The sequence below is a fragment of the Pristis pectinata genome, chromosome 4, assembly GCF_009764475.1.
Source record: "Pristis pectinata isolate sPriPec2 chromosome 4, sPriPec2.1.pri, whole genome shotgun sequence".
Lineage (NCBI taxonomy): Eukaryota > Metazoa > Chordata > Chondrichthyes > Rhinopristiformes > Pristidae > Pristis > Pristis pectinata.
Genome location: NC_067408.1, coordinates 19,980,316 through 20,008,226, shown reverse-complemented (window position 1 = coordinate 20,008,226; position 27,911 = coordinate 19,980,316). Strand labels below are relative to the sequence as shown.

Sequence of the window (27,911 nt, the reverse complement as noted above, 5' to 3'; positions counted from 1 at the left end):
TTCTTCACTGGATAAAGGCTTCCTTGTAGCTTAGATCCTTAACCAACAATTAAGAAAGGAAACTTCATTACATAGGATTAAGCTGGGTTTAAACTCTAGTTTCCGAGCCAAAAATCGTCTTTTTAATTGATTGTTATTCAGTCTATCATCCATCAGCAAACCTCATCTTTGAAAGAAGAATTTGTAAGTAAATAGTAATTCAGCCTCGTTTTGAGTGAGTAAAAGGCAATATCTTTTGTAAGGGTCATATTCTCATTTGTGACAAAGGAAAGAATTAGTATTTACCTTTGAATATGACTTCATGAAGGATGAAGTACTCAGCATATAAGGGAATAGAAATGATTTTACTTCCAATAAAATTCACTTGTTTCAGACTTCCTTGAGTTGAAAAGTCATAACTAATTACTCCATATTTAGTAAGCATCAATAAATTTCCATGGAGCAAATATATAGGCAATTTTGAAAGGACAATGAATAAATTATTTTTATTCTCTGGGACAAAAACCTTGAAGTCTCTTCTAACTGTGTAAATAACTTTATCTTCTTACTCTTTTGCTACACAATTACTCATTTGAAATGATAGAGGCATGTGTTTCTTCCAATCTTTATCAGTGAAAATTGAGTGAGGCTCCTAATTTTATCTTCTTTCTTATAATAAATTATTTACTGCACTAATGAATAACAATATGTCCGCATGTGGATGCACCAGATCTCTAAAATTCTGTATATTCTTAGTACGTATATTCACAAGACCTATATGCACTTTGATCTTTGGTAAGTTTAAGAAAAAAATGTGGAAGGTGCTTTTATTCATTTTGTGGTTTTAAATGAAAGCTTCTAGCATGAAGGAAGATACGAGCATAAAGTTCAATCTGAGGCAACTGGAAATACCTGTGACAACATTTTAGCAATGAAAAACTGTTTACAGTAAAACAGATGTTTAATGGAGTAATATGTTGACCTTTCCTGGTACTGTCCATGTAGGAAAATATTAACAAGGCATAGCCCAGTATGATGAACTGACCTTTATCAGCAGTGCTGGTGTATAACATGATAGCTGATGGATTGTGGAATAATACACTGACATTTCTTGCAGTTACTTGCAGCAAGGCAGATAGGCACCAGTGTAATTTTCACTTTATCTTTTTCAAGATGAGCAATCTGACTGGGTGTAACACCCACATGATGTTACAGCACGTTAGTTATGAAGAACTTTCCACCCACACACATTGAATAATCGATCTAGGATTCTAAGTGAAGAATAACACTTACTCAAAGAGTTTCAATGAGGCACTTGAAGTCTTTATAAATGGATTTTCAACTCCTGAGAGCTGACTCCACCAGTCAAATTCAACAGATTCTTTCCTCTAGATTGATTGGAGAATGCACTCACAGTTAGTTGCCATGCAAAATAGAAAGGCAAATATCTATGATCTTACTGGGTATAAAATTTGGTTTCATAGCTTATTTGTGGGCTTCTGTTCATGACAGATTAGTTTTAAAATGTCTCTGATTGTTGTCCTAATACATATTGATGATAATATTAGCCAGAGCCCAGTTTTCACCCTTTTGAAGTATTCAGAGCAAGCTGACCCCAACATCAGTCGATGTTCCACACTGATTTGATCCAGTGCTCCTTATTAGACCTCAGTACTCCAGCTAATGCCCTCTTTTAAGCTCACAACATTCAGAACATGGAGAACTTCAAGTCACTGGCACTATTTAAAGGAAGCTTCAATGGCTTCCAAGTTAGTCACCAATTGATCTGGGGTTGGGAGGGCACTGGTAGACTTGAACCATAAGATCAGCCATGATCATATTAAATGACAGAACAGGCTTGAGTGGCTGTATGATCTACTTCTGCTTCTATTCTTTATATTCCTATGATTTTACGAACATTTGCTACTCTGTCAATCTCTTTAAAATTGTTAAAATTGCTAAAATCTATAGGGAGTGGTGTCCCAGGGGCTGAAGGTCTTTTTGATAAATTCAAGCCTTCTGCAGAAACATGTTACTAAGCAGTGCTCAGCAGGTCAGGCAGCATCCGTGGAGAAAAGCAGATGGTCAATGTTTCGGATCAGGACCCTTCTTCAGGACTGAAGATAGGAAAAGGGGAAGCCCAATACATAGGGGGGAGAAACAGAACAGTGATAGGTGGTCAAAAGAGGGGTGGCGGGGTGGCGGCGATAGGTAGATGCAGGTAAGAGATAGTGATAGGCAGATGTGGGGGAGGAGGGGAGAGCAGATCCACCAAGGGATGGGTCAAAGGTATGGAGACAGGTGGCATGTTGGGTAGGGTAGGAGAGGAAGAGAGAGGGAAAAATGGTGAGGAGAAAAAGGAGAGAAAGGCTAGGAAAGGGAAGAAAAGGAGATGTAAGGTGGGGGGTGGGGTGTTGGTTTACTGCTTTTCTCCACGGATGCTGCCTGACCTGCTGAGTTCCTCCAGCATGTTGGTTTTTTTATCTAGATTCCAGCATCTGCAGTCCTTTGTTTCACTAAGCAGTGCTCCAAAGGCAAAAAGGTGGCAGAAGGAGTAGTGGCCACATAGAGCCTACAAGGTTGTGTGGAGGAAGAATAAAGAAGTGTGAAAGGGCTTTTAACAGGAGGCTGTATTCACCCAGAGTGATCAGTAAGCTTTTTTCTTATCTGTACCTTGGCAAGAAACATCTTGTGAGGTATCTGGTCTTCTCTGAGAATAATTTCACTGCTCCAGCCAAAAATGTTACTCAAATCAGGGCAATGATCGCAATGCCAGGAGCTTTCAAAGTGAATAAGCCCACTGTATGGGTTCTTTTCAGGCTGGAAGTGGAGATATTTGCAACATCCCCAAGTTTGCAATGTACTAGCATACAAAGATCGTTCAAAGACCTGACCACAGTTCATTTTCTCTTGCCAGAAAACTGAAAGAAGTGTTTATATCCCCATAATGAAGGATGGCATTGAGGTGCTGCCATATGCCAGTTTGGAGATCCATTGGAATTTAGCTAGGGCAACACCCAAGCAAGCTGATTATGCAGGCTCATGCCTGATGCCCTTTCAGCAGTCAAAATGCCTTTATTCCCACTATTCCCACCAGCAGTTGGCAAATATTGAAAACTGTGCATTTGGAAAATGTGATTGATTGAGCAGACCACTGGAATGTTAAAACATTGATTCCACTGCCTTGACCACCCTAGATGTGCAAGTTCCACATTTTATGGTGATCTTGCCACTAGATGTATGTGACCTGCTGAGGAACAGAGGAGGAAGAGGTAGGAAGGAGGCAGCCTGAATAGCTCCTTTCTGACCAGTCCATCTGCGACCAACCTACCCAATGGCAAGCCTGGTAACCGTAATCTCAATTCCATGAAGTAGCAGTTAGCACAGCTGCCTCACAGCTTTAGGAACCAGGGTCTGATCCTGACCTCCAGTGCTGTCTTTATGGAGTTTGCATGGTCTTCCTGTTACTTAGTGAGTTTCATAGAGTCATAGTGTCATCGCGCTGTACAGCATAGAAACAGGCACTTGGGTCCACATCATCTATGCATGGCCACAGTGTTTAGATTGTGACGGTATGCACACAATATTACCTCATGGATGTCCTCTCTTGAGCTACTAGATCTATTCTGAGTTTATCCCATTGAGTGCAATTGTAGCACCAGACAACACAATGGAGAGTAAGATCAATGAGAAGGGGGGACTTTGTCTCCACGAGGACTGTGTGACAGTCACTTCCCTAACAGTGTTGTCAATGATGTGTCTGCCACCGTTAGATTTGTAAGGACGAGGTCAAGTGGGTTTATTCCTCATGTTGGTTTACTCACTACCCACCCCAGACCCAATCTGCTGGCTGTGCTCTTCACAGTTATGCATCACCTTCTCCTGCAGGAAGAAAAAAGACGTGTCTCAGAGAATGTTGAGCAATGTATTTGGAAGATCTGTCTGTCATGTTCAATAGTCTGTGCAAGATGTGAGTTGTGGTGTGAGGTTTGCAGCAATGCTGAGGGTGTGAAGGTAAAGTGAATTTACAACAGTGCAGAGAACGATTGTCGATCAGAGATAGGTGATAATGATAGGTGACAATGCAGGGTAGTTATGAGGATAATGGTAAAGACATTATCCATGTCTTTTTGAAGATAAAGACATGCATAACAAAATAGGTGAATTGATGGCACAAATAAAAATACATTGTATCACACACAAAACGTACTGATTGTATGATCTGATAACAGATGCAGAGAAACAAAGGACTGCAGATGCTGGAAACTGCTGAGTTCCTCCAGCGTCATAGTGTTCTGCTGAGTTTCTCCAACATCATAGTGATAACAGATGTAGTTGCACAGTAAACCAAGGAACTGAGTATCTAATGGTATTTGGCATTATGATAGGATAAGCAAAAAGGAAAAGGAGTTGGGGTAGCTCGGTTACTGAAGCAGTGGTATTGGCAGTAAGAAATGATATTGGATCAAAGATCAAGATGTGGAATCAGTTTGGGTGAAAATTTGAAATAGCAAAGGAAAGATGTCATAGATGGGTCTGGTCTGTAGGACTCCTATTTATACTATGGGATGAGAAATAAATCAAGAAATAATGGGGGCTTGTAAGAAGGGTATTGCAATAATTATGCAACTTTAAATTTTATATGGATTGCACAAATCAAACTGGCAATGATAGTCTTGAGGACAATTTCACAGGGTGTACTTGGGCCTGTTTCTTGGAACTATGTGTTGTGGAACCAACCAGGGAATAGGTTATTTTTGATCTGGTCTTGTGCAATGAGACAGGATTAATTAATGGTCCCATCATAAAGGATCCTTTGGGGTGATAGAATCTCATGTTTAATAGTTTGAAACTAGTGCCTTTTGCTTAAATAAAGGCGATTACAAAGAAATGAAGGCTGTTCTTTCTTAAAATGCACTGGAAAAATAGTTTAAAAGGTATCACAGAAGATAAGCAGTGGCAGATATTTAAGGAAATATTTCATAATTCTCAGTAAAAATATATTTGATTGAGAAGCAAATGCCTAGAAATTGGATATTTTGGTGCAAATAGCACATGAAAACTTGGCCACGGATAGCACTAGACTTTGTTGGTCCAGTCCAGGATGTGGACCTTCCCATCATAATGGAAAAGACTGCATCTCCCTCTCCTTTGTACTTTACTTCCATGGCAGGCTTTTCTGTTGCTGCACTGTGGTTGCATTATGTACATTTCAGTGTTGCATCACTTCTTAGTGATCAGCACAACAATAACATGGCAGTTAGGAGCTCTGCCACTTTTAATGCATTTTGTTTTGCATATTTTTCACAAAATGAGACTTAGGGTGAGTACTATATGCAAAAGATGTTCAACGTACCATGTTCCAGGCCAAAGAATGAGGATCCATTTGTGGTTAAGTAAGGAAGTTTAAGGAGATTTCAGACTGGGAAAAGAAGGCTGGCAATTTTGCAGAAATTAGAGGTAACGCAGAGAAATGGGAAAATTTGACAAAACAGCAGAGACTGACTAAAAGCTCAATAAAAAAAGAACATTGATCATAAATAAGCTAGCAAGAAATATAAGAATAGAAAGCATGAGATCCTATAAGTACACAAAAGGGAAGAAAATTGCTAAAGTAAACTTTAGTTTCCTAGTGGATGAGATTGGGGAATTAATACTGGGAAATAAGGAAATAGCAGAGTCTTTCAATAAATATTATGTGGCAGTCTTTACAAGAGAAGGCAGTGAAAGCATCCCAATAATAGGAGAAGATCAAGGAACAAAAGCAAGAGAGGAATGTAAAACCATCATTATCACTGGACAAAAATGTTGGGCAAACTTCTGGGACTAAAGGCTGACAAGCCCCTGGACCTGATGGACTGCATCATAAGGTCCTAAAAGAAGTGGCTGTAGTGTTATTGTGTAGGATCATCTAAAATTCCCCAGGTCCCAGGAGATTGGAAAATCATAAATGTAACATCCGTAATTCAAGGTTGATGGAATACGGGAAACTATAGGCTAGTTGGCTTAATATCTTGTCAATGAAAAAATGCTGGAATTTATTATTAAGGAATTGATAGTCGGACATTTAGAAAATCAGAGTACAATTTTAAAAATAATCAGAAACAAAGGACTGCAGATGCTGGAATCTAGATGAAAAACCTAATCTATGATGCTGGAGGAACTCGGCAGGCCAGGCAGCATCCATGGAGAAAAGCAAGTGGTCAATGTTTTGGGTCAGGACCCTTCTTCAGGACTGATGATAGGAAAAGGGGAAGCCCATTATAACTTTAACACAAAAGGGGGAGAAACAGAGCAGTGATAGGTGGACAAAAGAGGGGATTTATGGGAGAATTTGCGTAAAGGCATATTTACGTAAGTCAGGTCATCATAACCCGGGGAGCCCCTGTATTGTTATTGAGCAGAGGTCTGAAACCAGTCAATGCTGCTGTTAGTTCTGGTCACTTGCAGACGTCTTGATAAGATATCTTTATTAGTCACATGTACATCGAAACACAGTGAAATGCATCTTTTGCATAGAGTGTTTTGGGGGGCAGTCCGCAAGTGTCGCCATGCTTCCGGCGCCAACGTAGCATGCCCACAACTTCCTAACCCGTTCGTCTTTGGAATGTGGGAAGAAACTGGAACACCCAGAGGAAACCCACACAGACACGAGGAGAATGTACAAACTCCTTACAGATGGTGGCCGGAATCAAACCCCGGTCACTGGCGCTGTAATTGTGTTACGCTAACCGCCACATTACCACGAATTAGCAGGCAGCACAAAATTGCTGTGGTGCCTTCATCGGAGATAATGGCCGTGATTAAATCAAAAGAGGCATCCCCGCATCTATTCCTGGGGACTATCTAGTGCAGTTTCTGTTGGTCATGCCAGGTCACTCTGATTATGTTTATGGGATTTTCTCTTTCTAATATCAATGCACCTTATTTATTTCCCAGTGTATTTCTAGATGAATAAGGAAGTGTCTGAAATAATAACAAGCACAAGCCAGAAGCATTATAATATAAAGTTTCTCATTTGATAATGATTATCATCATTCATGTCCCCTTTTTTTCACATCCAGACATGAGACTAGTTAGTCAGTTTCTACAGTCATACATGAATTGACTGGATTGGCATTTTTTTAGGATAGCAATCCCTCATGTATATATTCCACAACCCATTAATAGCCCTTGTAGTATGATTGTTCCGTTCGAATTGAAGTGGGTTTGACTGACAGCTTTGGGCCAGTACCAGATAGAAAATAAATGTGGAATCCCAGTCTTGCATGCTGTCTGAGCTTGTGATGGGGTATAAATGATGTTCATTCATTGTCCTCAGGGCTTTTAACTCACATGAAATGTTGGACTGAATTGGAAACATGACAAAGTTTCTCCCAGCAGCTGAGAAATTGTCTAAAAACTTCAGGTGAGATGTGTTGAGACAAGTTGCAAAATATCTTTTGATCAAGATTGAAGTTGGTACTGTATAACATTAAAATCTGGACCAGCTTGTAACTTGGAATGTATATTTGCTTCTCGCAGTAATGAGAGACTTCCTCAAGTGTTTGTACAAGTAGGTAAAATGTCAAACACTCTGGTAGCTATCTCCTCAGATGCAGAGCAAGATACTAACAGGATTAGTAATATGTACAGTACAAACTAGATAAAAGCCGACAATTTTTTTCATATCTGATAATGTCTCATTGTGTGCACCTGAATAGTAATTTCTTGAATCATGTAAACTTGATCAGCTTTGGTCCACTCCAGTTGAGCAGGAGATAACAAAATTAAGTCAAACCTTGCTGGCACAAGGGCACAGTAAATGTGAATGTACTCTATATGTACTTTATGAAAGGTGCACCTTGTATGACAAACATACCTTCGACAATTTTTACTATAAGTAAAATTCCAATTTAGAATATGTTAATTTGGTTTATCATTTATTCAAAAGGTAAAACCATCCAGTGAAATATTTTCTGCATAAGATTAGAGTAATGCATTGTATGATGTTTGGTGCATAATATATAATGCAGGCAGTAATGCAAGGATAAAGAATGAGAAAAAGTCAATTAATATTTTAATCACATCTCTTGCAAATTATTTTATATAGTTTAAGTTGTTTTGGGTTATTATCAATAATTGAGTTATTATTATTTACCCTACTGTCATAGATGCTCACATATGAAATCAGTGAATTTCTGTTAATCTTCTTTCCAACACCCAAATCAGTTAAGCAAAAAAAAAAGTGGATTAACCCACAATATGTATCAGAAATCATCCCCTCCAGTTCTTTCTAACCTTTTCGATGAATTGTCGGGTATTTCTTTTTGTGGCAAGAACTCTAAATTTGACTTTAGTCACAAGGACTGAACAGGTGTGAGTGTGAGCTGCTGGTTGTACTTACTTTGGTACATTCAGTGCCTTCAATGGTACAGTTTTATTTTCTTCTCAGCACTCAGGTGGAACTGAATTATTTCATCTGTTTCAGAAAAAGGAAAGATGGTAATCCTGTTCATTTGATTCTAACGCACATTAATGAAGTTCTTTACTGTTCTGGACTGATAATGTTCAGGATTCTTAGCTAAGAAAATGTTTACTGCCCAATGAGGCACCACAAATGGGTGCTGAATGAGGGCCCTGTAATAGTTTTGTGTGAGCCACTTTAGTTGTAACATTCTGTTGCATACAAGGCCCAAGATGCTATGAGTGAAGGAGGGCCTCTGTGATGAAAAACATACACAAACAAATTCAGGAGGGGACAAAATTATTTTAAAAAATGGCTCAGTTGGGTAGGGTGCATTGGATCTGGATTCACTTTGAGCAAAACAGTGGATATTTTTATTCTCAAATCAGGTACTGCACAACATTCATTTGGATTAATACTCCCTGTACACAACCCTGTCTACGAAGAACAATTCCAGTTGACTGGTATGACATTTCTAACCATATTTATAATAGCAGCCTGTCCTGTGAGCCTTGAGTGATAGAACTAATTTTAGCTGAATTACCATTAGACTTGTGCTCTACTCTTACACATTCGCTGTTCCTTTTTTCTCTTTTCCTCTTTTCTAATCTTTCCAACACTCCCATATTTCCTTCCATTCCTTCTCATTCACTTTTATTTTGCAACACTCTTGTTAGAAACCTTACTGCTTATTCTCTCAAAGCTGGACTATTTTTAATAATTAATGTATAACAATGCCTCTGCCAAAGTGTCAGCATCTGCACACCGTTCTGCAAATGGTGTGGGTTTCACACTTTGAGGAGAAAGAGACAAGGATTCCCTTTGACATTGCTTAAAATAGATAACAGTGCCACAGTCTGTTTGTCGTATTGGTTACCCCTTGCACTGAATTCTTTCCTCTTTCTATTGTCATGAAACCTACAATCAATGCCAAAAGTAAGTTGTTTATGAACATGTTAATTGATAACCTGATTGGTCATTTGACTGGCTGGAAAACACCTGTTGGTCCAGAGGTTCAATTACATAGTATATATTTTATGAATTGTGTGAGAGATTTTTTTTCCTCTCTAAAACCTGAATGGGTACTTTCTATTCACTTGGTGTACATCCAGAAATTTGACAGAGGTCCTCTATGAGTAAGCTTCTGGGCATGAGTGCAAAGTCAATCACTGTAAATGGTTGATGTCATTTGTGTGGCCCACATGAAGCATGGACCTTAAGTACTGGAGTGGATTGAGTCCTGCTTTGATATCAATTTAAGGGACCTGCCCCTCGCTGACTCACTGCCAAGTTATGTGAGGAATACGTCTTCTTCCAGATGGGGTTCTCCTTTATCATTGTTCGTGACTGCTCACATAATCCCCCTCCATACCTTGTTGTTGTTCTCACTCCTTCCGCAGTCCAATACAGCATCCACTCCCCTCCCCGCATGCTGAGCTTTCTCCCCCAAATCTGCCTTCCACCCTTGTGATCCTCCCTCCAATTACCTCCTGAATTCCCTGTTACCGAACATCCCCCGTGCATGACATCCACACAACACCATCCCACCCATTCAACGCCTTCCCTGCCTCCCCCAAGTCAACTACTCAACAAATATCTCCTGTGATCTCAATGATAGCAGAAGATTGCAGAGGCAAGGGTTTCGTAGAAAGTGAAAGTGTTTGAGGCTTTTTCTACTGTATTTGATGTTTTGATCCTCAAACAGGTTGATTGATTTCTAGTCCACTCTCTTTTACAACTTTGCAGTTGAGGAATTTTATAGATAATTGATCCCTGGTGTGCAGGGATCAATTTTAATGCTTATTTCATTTTACTTTTAATCTTCCAATTTAGATGCTATATTATCTACTGTCAGGCCCTTTTAAGAGAACAGAAAGTTAAAAAAGGCTTAAACCTGACTTGTTGCTGATTCTTCCTTCCTTCTTACATGACTGTTGGTCCAAGCTTACTGCCACATTCCCTAACAACTGTTCAAGCTCCAAGGAATTATTCACAGAAACCTAATTGTTCTGTTACTGTGTTGTGGCTGTTGCTTATCTGATTAGCATTCATTAACGGTTCCTATTTACCTCTAAAAATTGTCTCAAGGGCCAAGCTTTCAATTTCAGGAGGATATAGATGGTTTACTCAGTTGGGGAGTAAAGTTGCAAATGGAATTTCATCCAAGAAGGTGTGAGGTAGCACATTTGGAGCTGTGTGAGGTAATGCATTTGGGGCATGTAACAAGGAAAATACTATAAATGGAAGTGTGGAGCAACCAGGGAAATGTATCTCCAAAGATCCTTAAATCTATTAAGACAGATAGATGGATAGTTAAAAATGCATACAGAATGCTCTACTTTATTTGTCGAATGGAATGTAAGAGCTGGAGTTATGCCAGGACCGTGTATAACACTAATTAGGCTACAGCTTGAGGACTGGGTACAGTTCTGGTCGCCACATTGCAGGAAGCATGTGGACAGCGTGTAGAGGGGATTCATGAGGGTGTTGCCAGGACTGAAAAATGTTCCCGGTGATGAATGATTGGGCAGGCCAGGGTTGGAACAAAGAAGGCTGAGGGTGATTTAATTAAGGAGCACAAGATTATTAAAGAGTAAATGGGGATCACTTATTCCCTTAGCAGGAGGGTCAATAAACACAGATTTAAAGTAATCAGTGGAAGGATTAAAGGGGAGGTTTAAAAGGCAATTTTTCCACCCAGACGGTCTGGAGTTCACTGCCTGAAAGGGTGGTGGAGGCTGAAGACCTCACCACACTTAAACATCGCCTGGACGTGTTGATGAAGAACCGTGAGCTGTAGGGCTACGGATCCAATGCTGGTGGGACTAAGGCTGGTAGCTCTTTGTTGACTGGCAGGGAATTGATGAGCTGAATGGCCTCCTTCAACATTGTAAAAGTTGTATGATGTGAAGCTGAACGGAATGCTAGGCTATTTTAACAGGCAGTTAAAAATCAATTACTTTGCTATGGGGGTATGGAGTCACATGCAGGCCAGGCAAGGAGAGGGAGAGAGATCTCATTCACTAAAGGTCATCATTTAATTAACTGAATTTAAATTTTCCAGCTGCCTTGATGGGATTTGAACTTGCACTTCTGGATAATTAATTGATACTTCTAGAACACCAGCCAAGAAGCCTAACCACTATATAACTGTAGGTTCCATCTTATTACTCTGTACCACAGTGTTTTAGGACACCACCCCAGCATAGTAGCTCTTGTACAACCGCAATATACCGTCATAAACAGGCTATTATTGTTCTAATTCTATGAAGCTCAATAAACTTGTTAACTATGATCTAATTGATGCTTTAATGTCAGAATAGGTACAGAGAGATTGCAAATAGGGTCATAGAATCAGTCATGCAGCACAGAAACAGGCTCTCTGACCCATTGCACCCATGCTGATTATCAAGCACCCACTCACACTAATCCCATCGCTATTAGCTCCACCCCTGATTCTCCTGCCATCCACATATACTAGAGGTGATTTACAGTGGCCAATTAATCTATTAACTAGCACCCCTTTGATATGTGGGAGGAAATCTGAAGTACCCAGGGGAAATCCAAGCAGTCACAGAGAGAATGTGTATGCACAAATACAGCACCAAGGTCAGGATCAAACTCAGTTCTCTGAGTCAGCAGCACTAACCACTGCACGACTGGGTCACCTCCCAGGTCTCAGATACTTATATCTCAGATATGTGTCAGTAGCACTAAACAAGCAATATAGTTGAATCATTTAAAATTACATTTCAGAGGCAGAGTACAATGCACTACCACTACTATATCATACACTTAGCTCTATCACCAGGGTGTAAATTTCCAGCCAGAAATAATTTAACAAATTTTAAATTTATTGCTCAAAAAGTTGCATTGAATGATGTCCCAGAATGAAGAATATATGCTTCTTCAAAAGGCATCACATATCAGACTTGATATCTTAAACAGTTTTTTTTAGTAACTATGGCTACAGCCAGGATCACTTTTACTGAGGTAGACTCACTTGCAATTCTATAAATCTGTAAAGCATCCATTTTCCTCCTGTAAAACAGCATATATATATATATATATATATATATATTCTTTATGTTGCCAAAAAATCTTCAGCAATGAACTTGTCAGTCCATTCATTAACAAGCACTCTGATCTCCTGCAACTTGTACAGTGTATCGGGGATGATAAGAGGAACAACAGGCAGTTGCCAAAATAAAGCATTCCTCAAAGCAAAAATCCCAAGTGAAAAAAAAAATTGTGTTAGGTACCAAGCCCATTATTGTATACACTAGCAACATGAAGCTGTCTTTGAAAAATATTCAAATGATTTTGAGCTGATAGTCACAATTTAAGACGTTGGCCTTGATATTTTCAGGGCAGAGGGAAGGGTATGGGGATGATGAAATTTTTTTTGTATGTATCCAGGTGGTAGGCTCCTAGATTAAGAGGCAGGCTGAACAGTGAACAAGTGAACTTACAGTACCAAGTCACATTTGGGAACCCAGGATCAGGGGATTGTTGGGGTGTGGGAAGAAGAAGTGCAATTGACTTTGATTGCATGGTGGATAGAGAGATGTGGGTGATCCCCCTATATGTGTATGTTATCCAGAGATACTTTGTATTTAGTACGGTTCAATTGCATGCTTAGTATGGGAAGAAAAATAAGACTGTACATGTCCTACTTAGTAACATATGTCTACCAATTGCTGCTTTAGTCTATCAATGAAAATTAATTAAGATTGTCATACTGCTTTTTTTCAATATGACACAGATTTTGCAGAATTGCAGCTCCCGCTGAGTCTGCTGTTCCACTATTAGCAGTGACATGACATATTTAGTCACAAATATATGGTAATATTGTAATGCAGAGGGTAACCTGGCAGGAAAGGAAGTAACTGGGAATTTTCTCAAAGTATAAGCCTAGTGTAAGTAGTAATAACTAGAGTTAGCTTTTGTTCAAGAGACAGGGGATGTTCTTAGCAGGGAATGAACAAAGTGAAGGTCCTTGCATGACCCCTATAAGAGAATGCAGAAGTGGGTTTGGGTCAGTGCATAAGATATTGAGGGGGAATGTGGTCCAACAAACCAAACACCAGGGAAGTAAACAAGGTAGCTGTGGCAGAGGGGAAGCACTCTTATACCTTCTGGCTCATAATGAGGGTTGAAAATGCATTTAGCTGTTCTATCCAACAGTCCTTACCACCTTTCAGTTGTTGGGCTTCCTGAGGTCTGGGAAACCAGCCAGCAAGTGATAAATCTGGAAAAGCAATAGAATATATATACTTTTCTCATTAAAATATCTAAATGAGGAACCAGTCTCCAGAGGTTACTCAAACTTGGTGTCAGCACCTATTAAGACTGGAAGTGGGAAAACTGGAAGCAGGTTTTAATTTTAACTTCCCATTTGTCCCAAACTCATCCATGTTCAGGGTTTAAAATGATTCCCATTATGCTTTTTGATGGAATGTCAATTTGCAATTCATTACAAAATCAGATGTTCCCTGAAGGATTGTTTAAATAAAATGTGGTTGTTGCTAGTGACTAGGTGGATGCCACCCCAATTAGCAAAAAGTGAGGCACGCTGGAAGAAGATGGACTGCATCAAACAATGCACAATCCAAAGGATAATGAGGCCAAATAGTTCACGTTATGGCAAAATAATTCTCTGCAAAAATAAATAGTTGTGTATATTATCTAGAGATACTTTGCATTTAAATCAATTCAACTGCATGCTTAGTATGGGAAGAAAAATAAGACTGTACATGTCCTTCTTAGTAAAATATATCTACCAATTGCTGCTTTAGTCTATCAATGAAAATCAATTAAGATTATCATATTGGTTTTTTTCCAATATAACACAGTTTATGCAGGATTGCAGCTCCCGCTGAGTCTGCAGTTCCACTATAAGCAGTAACGTGACATATTTAGTCACAAATATCTGGTACTGTTGCAGTGTAGAGGGTAACCTTGCAGGAAAGGAAGTAACTGGGAATTATCTCAAAGTATAACCCTAGTGTAAGTAGTAATAATTAGAGTTAGCTTTCTTTCAAGAATAGATTTGATAAAATAGTCTTAAATAGGAGGCATTTAGATGGACACATGGACAGGCAGGGAATCGAGGGATAAAGACCATGTGCAGGCAGATGTACAGTTTAAATTGCTATCATGGTTAGCACTAACATCATGGGCCGAAGGGCCTGTTCCAGTACTGTACTGTTCTATGTTCTGTATCTAGGAATATTGTAACTAATATAGATAAAATAACAAATGTAAAAGGGAGGTGAACTAGTCCGCTTTGAAGGAGTTAGTCTAATAAGTGTGGGTACTCTTAACCAATCCTCAGATGATGAAGGAGAAAACAGGAGACGATTGTGTATTATAATTTCTCAATCTCATTTAGTACAATGTGGACAATAGTATCATGCTTTGTTGGAATAAGAGCTTCTCTTTCAGATTTTTCACAGTAATGTGAATGTTACTGGCGACCATATTCATTGTCCTTATGAAAAGTAGTTTTAGAGCTCTTTTCAACCATTGTAATTCTTGTACCTAACAAAGCAATGACTGTACAGCAGAGACATTCACAACTTTAACAAGGAATGAAGGAGCAGCAATATAAATCCACATCATGAAGATATGTCAGTTAAACTTGATGATATTCTCATGTTTTTGGGTGGAGTAGATCACAGGTTAAAAACAGCTGCCAAAGTGACCTTGGTAAGTTGCTACTGGGTCACTATGGAGTAAGTTACATGGTAGCAACAATAGCCATGGAAGTGGATGCTAACTTAGCGAGTGCTTTGCTTAAACTAGGCGGTTAGAGAATATTACATTTTATGTCTGCCTTGTGCCTTGGACTCTGCTTTAGGGGACTGAGATGCTGCCTGTAGAATTTGTGCCAATGTAGTTTTTTGCTCATCGTGACACCATTGTGTTGATGGTAGTGAATTTGGCAGTGGCAATGTCACTGAATGTCAAGCTCTCTCTTGTTGGTGATCACTGAACTTATGGGCAAAAATGTTACCTGTCATTTATTAGCTTCAGTTGGAGCTTTACTGCATGTGACATGGTCTACTTCATTGAGAAAGTACTAAAGGGACCAAACACTTTGCAATCCTCTGACCTTATGACAGACACTGATAATATCAAGCAATAGGACATAATGACTAAAGGAATCCTGTGTCAGTATCATGGGACTGTGATGATTGCCTTCGAAAACTAGACTTTGTTGCTGATTAGGTGGATGATGATGGGTACTAATTAACTGGGTTGATTTATATTATCTGTGGTCAATGGCTGCTTCAGTCTTTTCCTGATGGAAGATCATCGACCTCAAATATTAACTCTGTTCCTTTTTCCTCAGATTCTGAATATTTCCTATGTTTTCGGTTATTACATAAGAACTGTTTATTCTTCAACAGCGCTGCGCTTCATTTGATTTGTATGACTAGAATTATTTAAAAAATGAATTTTAGACACTTTGTATCACAGCTGGAATTCAAATGTCACCTCCAGACATATAAACTTTGTCAATCTGCACAGATGGTAGGGTGTGAAATATTGGGCCATTTATATCCTTGCAGTGGTCTGGCCACAAGCTTGCTGTATCTGGAGAGCATGAGGATTATTTCAAATGGGTTATTAGGTTCTATTGAAGGACTAAAATTACTTGTAATTTCAATTCATAGATATTCTGTAACGACAGCACAGCATGAGATGAATTCATGGATTCACTGGAACATGGATAAATTGGACATAGGAGAAGATGAATGAGGATAGGCCATTCATGTCATCAAGTCCACATTAGAATATATACAAATTACCCTATCGTGGCTCTACATCAGTTTTCTAAATTTTTTTTACATAAGATTCTATTTCAGTGGTCCCACTTGCCCAAAGCTAATAATATGAAAGTACAATATTATGCTTTGAAGATAACCTTTAAAACCTGCATACTTTGAAAGGGAATCACCAAAAGTAAGAATACATATGTATTTACTAAACTGCAGACAGCAATCAATTCATTGAAGTTTGTCAATGAATTTTAATCAATACCTGTGCTAGCAGATAGTTTCACCTATAAGTTTGATTTCCTTTTTCTAAAGGTGTTGATGTTGATCCCAGTGATTGCTGTTCTTCATTGGTCCCATTCCCATTGATAATACGATATCTCATTTAGTAATTGACTATCATTGCCACTGATGCATGTAAGTAGAAGCCAAAAAGAGAAATAAGTGAAGGTAATGGCAACAAATTAAATTTAATTTCAGAAAATTTGCAAACTCTCATGGAAATGTATACTTCATTGTATAATATTCTTCAATATAAAAGTGAGAGATCACATTCCTAATGATCTGCATCCTTTCCACCACACTTGTCTCAAAAACATTGGCTCCTGGTAGTACTGTATACTTTGTACATGTTGGTCTCTATAACAACTGCTCACCGTCAATCAAGCCTTTCACTGCGAATAAGGAGTAGTGTGAAATGAAGCAGAGAATGATGGAAAATAAACTAAGTTTTAAAAACAGATGATAGGGAAACATGATGAAGTATTTATCTTGTTCTTTGGATTCTTTGTTCTAATATGATGAGAACCAACGGTGATACTTCAAAACTTCCACAAAATGATTTATGTTTTGGGAGGGATATAAGCCTGGACTCTACTTGATTTGACTCCATTCACCATCATTAGTCACACAATATGGAAACATTTTGGTTTAAAATGTCCTAATTTGCTTGCTTGATCTTCCCAGTCTGACACCACTACCACTCTTACGAAATTATGCAGGTTAAAAATCAAAAGCAGCTAATATTCAATGGCACTAGTGTCACCTTCTCATAACATAAACATTCTGGGTGAGAATTGGAAGTGGTGGGTCACCATAAACCAGACTAGCTATGGAACTACTGTGGTTACACGAATGGATCAGAGGCTGGGTACTCTGGAACAAGTGAATCATCTTCTACCTCCCCAAAGACTTTTCACTATCTGCAAGGCACTTGACAGGTATATGATGGAATAATCTCCAGTGGCCTGGATGAGTGCAGCTTCAACCACATTCATGAAGCTCAACACCCTCCAGCATAAAGCATCCTACTTGATTGGCACCTACTGACTTGGAGATACATTTCTGTTTCTTCCATGTCATTGGGTCGAAATGCTGGAACTGCCTACTCATCAAGGATTTCGGGAGTTTGAGAAGGGGAACTATGGGCAAGGGCAATTAAGGATGGACAATTAATACTGGCCTTGACATCAACAACCATATGATGTTAATGAGTAAATAAAAATGGAGTCTTCCAGCATTTGATTGTAGCTTTTACCACTATGACAGCACTTTTTCTTACCCTCCCTGTAGTGAATAACTTACTTGTATTGATGTTTTTAGCTCATAAGCTTCCTAATCACCCTGTCGATGCTGAAGGTTTAACTTTCAGCTGTTCTACAGTTTTTTAACTACCATTTGCCCTGTAGTATCTCCTTCCATTGACAATGATTTATGAGCCTTCATAGTGAGAATGATCTGGTTATTTGGCTCTGAAAATTATTAGGCTTGATTTTACTGAACCATGTCTCTGTCCACGGTCCCAGCAGAACCAATCTTGCTGGCCCTCTGCACCCTTGATTCCCATGGTGAATGCTCAATGGTGATAGGCTTTAGGCAGAATCAACCATTGCTCCACCCCTGAATTCTTGGCTGGCTTTGACAGAAGGTGGAGCTCTGCTGTCTGTCAAAACTATGAGGCATCTTAATGGTTTTTAAATGTCTGACCTTCAAAGATTTTTGGAAACTTCGAAAATAGAAGTACAAAGCAAAATGATTAAAAATTGTTTAAAAAAACTAAGTTGGTTAAACCACAGAAATAATTGTAAAAAAATGAAGCAAATTAAAAGAATTAAAAAAGTATGAAGACAAAAGAGATGCTGGAATCTAGAACGAGAAAACAGAATGCTGGAAAAACTCAGCAGGTCAAGCCACATCTGTGTAAACAAGAGGTGCGAGTCGATGTTTTAGGTTGAGACCCTGCCTCAGGATTGAGAGTGAGGAGGAAAGATAGCAAGTATATGACAGTATGGCGGGTGGAGGGAATGGGCAGGTGGGTGGGAGTGGGATAGGATCTGCAAGGTGACAAGTGGAACCAGATGGGGAAGGAGAGGTGAAAAAAGGCAGAAGATAACGAGTTAGATGGGGTGAGTGAGTGTCAGAGGAGAACATGGGCTGAGGAGTACCTGAAATTGGAAAATACAATGTTCATGCCATTGGTTTGTAGACCATCCAAGCGGAATATAAGGTGTTGTTCTTCCTGTTTTGCGTTTGGCCTCTCCATCGCAATGAAGAAGGCCGAGGATAGATAGATTGGTATGGGAGTGAGAAGGAGAGTTAAGATCACATGCAACAAGAAGTCAAGATGGCCATTACGGACAGAGCGCAGGTGTTCGGCAAAGTGGTCATATAGTCTATGTTTGGTTTTACCAATGTAAGAGGAGGCCATATCGCGAACACTGAATGCAGTAGACCAGGTTGTAAGAGGTGCAGGTAAAACTCACCTGGAAAGTTCAGCTGAATCAAATTCCTTTGGTCCTCACCTTTTACCCCACTAGCCTCTACATCCAACACATCATCCTTCTGGTCCACTCATCCCTCCCTACCCACTCCTCCATGTCCCCTGGCACTTTCACCTGCAACTGTGGGAGGTGTAACACCTCTCTCTTCACCTTCTCCCTCACCACCATCCACGGACTTAAGCGCCTCATCCAGGTGAGACAGAAGTTCACACGCACCTCTTCCATTGCATTCAGTGCTCCCAGTGACTTCTATATTGGTGACACCAAGTGTAAACTAGGCAACCATTTTGTAGAGCACCTGCACTCTGTCCATAACAGCCATCTTGAGCTTCGAGTTGCATGTCATTTTAACTCTCCTTCCCACTCCCCCACTAACCTGTCTGTCCTTGGTTTTGTCTATTGTTATTGGAGAGGCCAAACGCATATTGGAAGAACTACATCTCATATTCTGCTTGGGTAGCTAACAATCTCATGGTATGAACATTGAATTTTCCTGTTTCAGATAACCAACACTCCCAGTGCTCCCCTCCCACACACACTCACCCGTCTACCTAGTTTTCTTCTCCCTTTATTCACCTCTCCCATCCCCCTCCCTCCCTTATTTTCATCTGCCCTTCATCTCTCCCCCCCCCCCCCCAATTTGGTTCCACCTATCACCTACCAGCCTCTATTCCACCCCCTCCCCCTACAGTTACAAAAGTTTATCTTTCATCTTCCCTCTCAGTCCTAATGCAGAGTCTTGATCCAAAACACCGACTTACACCTTCTGCGTCCACGGATGCCGCTTGATTCGATGAATTTTTCAAGTGTTCTGTTTACTGTTGTAATTAAAAAAGTACTTACCTTCCTTTTTGCTCCTATTCTGCAGGTTTGGAATCGCCCTTGAACTCAATGGAGTTTCCTGATCCTACACAATTCCCTGAATAATGCTGGAGAATCCCAACAAGATTGGCCACTGCCAATGGACTCCATGTGGAGTTCAGTTGCAGAGTGTAATGACAGGTGCAGCACCATCTGTCTCTTGGTAAGTATTAGACTTCTGTGTTTGGCAGCACCTGCCTAGGAGCTAAGACTTACTGATGTTTCAACAGCTAAAGTTAGTGGTTCTAAACAGAACAGTGACTCCAGCCAACAAGATTCACCCTACTGTAGTTAATTCCAGTTCTGCTCATATCGGATGTCCGATGCTTGTACATATGTAGCATTTATTTGTCCTTTAAAAATTAGCTACTTCTTCACAGAAGTAGATTGAACTTCCAACATTCCTGATTTTATGTCGATTGACTATTTGCTCAATGGACATCTCTAAATCGAGCAATGATGCCTGATCTTGAATAGTTTAGGCATTATTTTCTTATGATGGGTGGTCATGAGATTGACACTGGCTGCTTCAGTAGAATTGCTGCTCAGTTGCCTTTGTGAATCATGTGTAAATAATGTTTGTGCTGCCATTATGTTGATTGATTATATTTTATTATATGTTATTGAGGCTTTATTAAACCTGACAGTCTATTAACATAAATGGTTTAAGTTGCAGACTTACTGATGTCTGCAGTGTTTAATGGCTATATCTGCTCATGTCAATTAGTTCCCTCACACTATCTGGAAAGAACCACTTTAGCAGATCATCCCAGTGATGTCATCAGGCCATAGGAAAGATTTTCAGTTTATGGCCTGGGTATAAAGCAAGGATTATGATTGGCTGCCCATCACAGAAACCATCCAATCATTTCCATTGATTTATGGTCAGGCACTTAGTTAGATACCTAGTGATTAGTCTTTAAGCAAGCTAACAAACACTTACATTCATCTAATATACTTATCACAGAAACACAGGGACATAACACACCAAATGACACCATGCCAGAGGAAATATTAAGAGGTATATAGAATCTCAGAAGCATAGAACTGTAAGGGCAGAAAAAGAGCCATTCAGTCCAATGAGCTTAGACAAACCTCCAGCTGACCATCTCTGTGAGTTCCATTCCTCTGCTCTTTCCCATAGCCTTGTAAATTATTCCTGTCCAACTCTCTTTTGGAGGCACTAATTGATTGTCTTTCTAGCACCCTTGCAGGCAGTGGATACCAGATCATAACTACGCCCTGCATACAAAAAGGCTTTCCTCACATTTTCCCTGTATCTTCTGTCCAAAATTTCAAGGAACCATCTGCTAATGAGAACAGTTGACCTTAGTTTAAACTATTAAATCAGTCACAAATTAACTCGATCAATCTTTTTTTTTGGTCCAACAAGAACAACCCTAGCTTCTCCAGCCTAATCTGCACTTGTAATCTTTCCTACTAGGAACTGTATGTACTTGAATGGCAAAGCATTTGGGAATGGAATTTGTGAATGTAGCACCCCGACATTTGTAGATATAGCTGATGATTGTACAGCAAGCAGAGAGCAGAAGTAAATGATGCAGATCGCAAGTAAGAGACCATGAATGAAAAGATATTTTGGAAGGAAATGTGGAGAGGGACAGGAGTGATTATTCATCATCAATGGTTCAAGGTCTCGGTGGGAATGGGAAGTTAGCATGATTAGCTCCCCATGGACGTGCTTGCGGAAAGGTAAGTGAGAAAAGAGCATGAGACAGTGGTGGTGGCTGCTCATTAGGAGCAGTGGTGGTGTTTGATGAATCATTTGGAGATTGCAGAATGTTGTACATGAGACCATGAGACTTATCCAAGGGCAATTCATTCTTGGAACAGTGTCAGAAGGAAAAGCAAATTGTTGGGGTAGATTTTAGCATGGATTCAAAAAATACCTTAGGGGGAATAAATGGGATGTTATGTAAACATGTGGCAGCAAGAGGAGAACTTCAGATGAGAGGGCTCAAGATGGGTGAAGAGATGAAAAGTAGGATATACTCGGCTAGGGCCTGGAGTGATAGTAAATATGCACCCTTGAATGGCATGGAACAATTTAGGATACATAGGCCTGTCAGAGATTAGGAAACATAGGTCCTGGTCATTAACAGAGGATGTGGAGCAACTAATCTCAGAAAATCCAAATTTAAATTCTTAAGTCCAGTTTGATGGCTTTCAACCAGCTTGTTTCATTGATGACCCAATGTCCAGGTGTAGGGACAATTTTGGACAAGTAATGAATCTAGGAGCTGTTTCTCTGACAGAAAATGAACGGGTATTTTACTGGAAGACTCTTCAATGAGTACAAGGACTGAATCAAAGTGGGATTGATCCAGGGGTCCAGCAGAGGTGAATGGTGGCCTCAAATGTAGCAGTAGCTAATACCAGCAAAGAAGATAAGATATCTTTATTAGTCACATGTACATCGAAACACACAGTGAAATGCGTCTTTTGCGTAGAGTGTTCTGGGGGCAGCCCACAAGCGTCACCACGCTTCTGGTGCCAGCATAGCATGCCCACAACTTCCTAGCTCGTACGTCTTTGGAATGTGGGAGGAAACCGGACCACCCGGAGGAAACCCATGCAGACACGGGGAGAACGCTCAAACTCCTCACAGACAGTGGCCGGAATTGTACACGGGTCGCTGGCGCTGTAAAGCGTTACGCTAACCGCTACATTACCGAGCCTGCAAACAAGTAATAATGGAATTGGAAAAGGGAATTTGGGCAAATGGGAACAATAAATCCAAGTGATCAATATGGATGAAGAAGCTGATCCAAAATACAGCTGGATAAAAGTGAGGAGAAGTTTATAGTTTAGTGTTTGTTTGATGGGACAATTCAACCAGTGAAGAACACTAGAGCAATTCTGATGGATGAGACGAGTCAGCGGCCACAGGAAGCAGGCAGCAGTGCAGAGATAAATCAGCAACAGGGGATCAGAATGAAGACCATGAAGGCAACCGGCAGTGGGAGATCAAACCCAGCTCAGGATGGAGTGAAAAACATCTGAAAGAGATGCAGACCAGCTACTGCAAACAAACATTCCAGGAGAAGGCAGAGCTTTGGTTCTAAGTAACTAGTAAATATAAGTATTTATTATTCTTTGATTCTCAGTAAACATCATTCTGAGATTGCTCTTGAAAATCATCAGGGAGACAGACTGCAATCTACAATGTGTGAACCCCAGCACATGAGCACCGTCAGGAAGATTACTGCTGATACAGCTCTTTGCCTTTTCGTTCAAAAAGTCAGTACAAACTACCAATACCAGTAAATACAATTCTCACAGGCTCCTTTTCCCTTCCCTCTCAGCCAGTGTCATTGCCTGGGTCGCTGACTGTACTGCTCAGAAGATCAGACCGACAGTTAACTATTAATTGCTGAATTAGTCATTTTGAGGTATCCACTGGGGCTCCTCAGGCACAGCAGCACTAATTCTCCAAACTTCCTGCACTCTCAGCAGCCAGCCGAATAATTTTTATGAGACATCAGTCTTTGTTAAGAGTTGCCTCTGGCTGCACTCTTTTATTACACCACCAAATATACAAAACAAAATCACAAACTACAGGAGAGAGAGGAGGTTGCTTCCTGGATATCATTAGCACGCAGTGTATCCATTTGGTACATCCGCAGATGTTTTCTTTCCACAATGATAGGTGTAGAATATTATTTTTAAATTTAGCCTTATCATGCAGCATTTTGAAAATTAATATTTTAATATAGACAAGCACATGGAGCTTCATTTACTCTGCTATTTCAGTCCACTTTAATCAATAAAATGACTGCACTGAATTGATGATTAATAATATGATCCTCACCATAGTGAAGAAGAAATCCTCATGGGAGAGAATCCTCTGTTAAAACATTTGACAGTGCATAGTTCATGCAGTCTTCACTGATGTCTGCAGATAGAGGTACAGCTCTTACAGAGCGTCAAAATGTCATATAACATTGGTACTCAAATTTTTTTTAATGATTGAAATAATTTGGTCCTCATTTCACTGGACTTCTCGCTTCTGAAATTTAAGAAATGAATGAGGAATAAGCCTATATCCACAGACTCCATTTGACAATATTATCAGGCTTGTATTCTCCTCTAATATTGGTGTTCACTCTCTCTTAAAAATATGCACACGTTTATTAGGATTACAATGAAGCAATTGATTGGTAATATCTTTATAAAGAGAATTCCTTGAACTTTAAGCATCATCTAGTTTGAGAGTTTTGAAATTATGCTTATACCATTTAACCCTTTGTACTGGCAGAGTCATAGAGCTGAACACCACGGAAACAGGCCCAACACATCCATGCTGACTGAGATGTCCATCTACGCTCTAGGTCGTTGGACAATAAAGATCTATTGTGCTGTTCAAAGAAGAGCAGGGATGTCTCACAGTGTCCTAATCAGCACTTACCAAAGCTACCAAATCATTTCATAAACCTCAATCAAATCTATTTTTGTTCTTTTCCACCCATAAGGGTAAGCCCTTTCACCAGCCTATCCATATAATTGGAATTTGACATTCTTCAAACCTTTCAAATAAATCTTTTATGTATCCTCTCCAAAGTTTTTTTGCCCTTCTCAAAGGTTAGTCACTTTACACAGGCTATGGCAAATGCTTTATATAGACAAATAGGTTTTATAGTATTTTATATGTATATGGCATAAAATCCTTACTTTTTCATGGAATAGTTTCATCCAAGAATAGAAGGAAGTACAATAATAGAAGGAAGTACTAAGTATAATTGCCAAAAAGGACTTCAGTAGAGATTCAGAGAAGGCTGTCACGTGGCCCTTAAGTATCCAATTACAGAGTCATAGAGCAATACAACACGGATACAGGCCCTTTGGCCTAACGAGTCCACACCGACCGTGGTGCCCACGCATCTAGTCCCAATTTCCTGTGTTCGGCCCATATCCCTCTAAGACCCGTGCCCTCCATGTACCTATCCAAGTGTTTCTTAAATGATACTATTGTACCTGTCTCAACCACTTCCTCTGGCAGCTCGTCCTATTTTCTCATCACCCTCTGTGTGATAAAATTGCCCCTCAAGTCCCTTTTAAATCTTTCCCCTCTCACCATAAATCTATGCCTCCTAGTTTTAGACTCTCCTGCCCTGGGGAGAAGTCTGCTACCATCCGCCTTATCTATGCTCCTCATGATTTTATAAGCCTCTATAAGATCATTCCTCATTCTCCCTGTAATTTACGATGACCTTCCTCACTATCAACAGCACCTAATTCTGTGTCATCTGCAACTTACTGATCAAGCCTTGTACATTAGTATCCAAATCATCTATATAAATAACAAATAACAAGGGTCCCCAACACTGATCCCTGCGGCACACCACTAGTCACCGGCCTCCATTCTGAGAAACAGCCTTCAACTATCACCCTCGGCTTCCTATCTCTGAGCCAATTTTCAATCCACCTAACTAGCTCTCCCTGGATTCCATGGGACCTCACCTTCCAGACCAGACTACCATGCGGGACCTTGTCGAAGGCCATGCTAAAGTCCAAATAGACAGCATCCACTGCCCTACCTTCATCTACCTTTTAGGTTACCCTTTTCAAAAATCTCAGAGATTCGTCAAGTAAGACTTTCCACGCACAAAGCCGTGCTGACTCCTAATTGACTCCAAATGCTGGTAGATCCTGTCCATCAGAATTCCCTCCAGTAACTTCCCCACCACTGATGTCAGGCTGATCGGCCTGTAGTTCCCTGGCTTGTCCTTGCTACATTTCTTAAGCAACAGAACAACATTAGCCGCCTTCCAGTTTTTGGGAACTTTACCAGTGGTTAATGATGAAGCGAATATCTCTGCAAGGGCCTCCGCAATTTCTCCTCCAGCCTCTCTCAAAGTCAGAGGATGCACTCGATCAGGCCCTGGGGATTTATCCACCTTAAGGTGCTGTAAGGCTGCAAATACCTCCACCCTGGTAAAATGAATGTTCTCCAAAACATCTCCACTAATTTCCCTTATCTCTTGAGCAACCATGATTTTCTCCTCAGTAAGCACTGAGGAGCAATATTTCTTAAAAATCTCACCCATCTCCTGTGGCTCAAGACATAGGCAGTCCTGCTGATCTCTAGGGGAACTTACTCTCTCCCTGGCCACCCTTTTATTCTTTATATAGCTATAGAACCTCGGGATTTTCCTTAACCTTACTTTCAGATACTCTCTCTTTGCCCTCCTGACTTCCCTCTTAAGAGTATTCTTAATCTTTTTATAGTCATCAAGGGATTGACTCGTTCCCAACCTCCTAAACCCAATATATGCTTCTTCCTTTTTCTTGACCAGAGCCTCAATATCTCTTGTCAGCCAAGGTTCCCTAAACTTGCCAGGTTTACCCTTCACCCTAACAGGAACATGCTGCTCCTTGACTCTTAATATCACACTCTTAAAAGTCTCCTACTTGCCATTCGTTCCTTTTCCTTTGAACAGGCTCACCCCCAATTGAGCTCTGTTGGATCCTACCTAATTCCCCCAAAATTAGCCCTGCTCCAGTTTAGTGTCCTTACCTGTGGACCTTTTCCATCACTATCTTAAAACTAATAGAATCATGGTCACGAGAGCCAAAGTGCTCCTTGACTGCCACTTCAGTTACCTGCTCTGCCTCATTCCCTAAGAGAAGGTCCAGTATTGCACCCTCCCAAGTAGGACCCTCTATATATTACTGCAGCACTCCTGATAATTAATGGCTAACATTATAAGTTAATTGGAACAGATTTAACTAAATATTTGAAGAACTCAGGATTCAATTATTGCTTCATATTTTATCAAATGTTTGTAATTCTTTACTATACATATTAGTAGACCTTCTGATTTAAGGATTCATTTATTTGTATGTACCCTAAAAGATGACTTCTAAAATTCTAATTAAACTGAAAAAAATTCTCTGCAGTAGAATTGTTGTCTTCAAACATAAAATAAATCCATTCTCTCTCTCACCATCCAGGCATTGGAACTAAAAATGACAGCCAAGTGATTTGATCAAGTCACACATCATTATCTTTGCAACGATCCAACAGCATCTACTAATTTGTAAAATCTATTTCTGTGAATTTTGACAGCATATTAAGGTGGCACTTAAGAGAGGCTTCCATAAACATGGTAGGATTAGTATAAGTGCTCTCAGTACAGCTGGAGTCCATGATAAAAAGATAGTCTTGCATTTAACACCTTTTACATCCCAAAACACTACATACCTAATGAAGCATTTTGAAGTCAGTCACTGTAGCACTATAAGAAATGCAACTGCCAATTTGCAGAAGGCAACTCCCATGAATGGCATTGTGCTGAAGTCCAGGTAATCTGCCTTAGAACTGTTGATTGAATGATAAATAGTGGCCAGGACACCAGATTTATTTCTGTCTCCTGTCTTCAAGATATTTGCAGGGGCTAGTTATATTCAGGTGAGACCAAATGGACCTGAATTTCCTGAAAGTGACCAGCTGCACATGTTTGCCAGCTCATATATTCATGAAATTTTATAAACATTCAAAAAACTTTTGAAATACCTACAGCATTATATTCTTATAAATTAATGGTTTTAATCATTTAAAACACAAAAAATTGGATACATTTGTTATCTCAATTTATTCAGGAGTAGGTTACTGAGAGTTACTTCTCCCTCACAGTTATTTTTCTCCATTAAAATGGAAGGAGAAGAATGACACATATTAAATGGGAAGATCCTCATAATAACTGCTGGGGAATTACAGAAATAAGAACAGTAGATGTTTGGAATACTCAGCAGGTCAGGCAGCATTCCACAAAGAGAGAAACAGGATTAAAGCTTCAGGTCAGTGACCCCACATCAGAACACTGTTCTCTCTCTGCACTTTGCTACCTGACCTGCTGAGTGTTCCAGCACCTTCTGTTTTTACTTCATCGGAACTGTACTAATGAAGGATCTTCATCCTGAAACATTAACTCTGCTTCTCTCTCCACAAATGCTGTCTGATCTGCTGCATACCTTCAGTATTTTCTGTTTTTATTTCAGATTTTTTTTGTATTTTCAGGGAACGACAAGAAATTGGCA

At 39.9% G+C, this 27,911-nt stretch overlaps 1 long non-coding RNA gene across 2 annotated transcripts; it reads left to right on the top strand.

Moving 5' to 3' along the window:
* The first annotated feature begins 13 nt into the window (after nucleotides 1-13).
* LOC127569925 (uncharacterized) lies at nucleotides 14-27,911 on the top strand. Of its 2 annotated transcripts, none has more exons than XR_007956264.1 (3): nucleotides 14-183; nucleotides 19,858-20,013; nucleotides 27,892-27,911. It is a non-coding gene; the product is annotated as an uncharacterized LOC127569925 (long non-coding RNA). The 2 variants fall into 2 exon arrangements; XR_007956263.1 differs by lacking the exon at nucleotides 27,892-27,911 and adding an exon at nucleotides 24,130-24,176.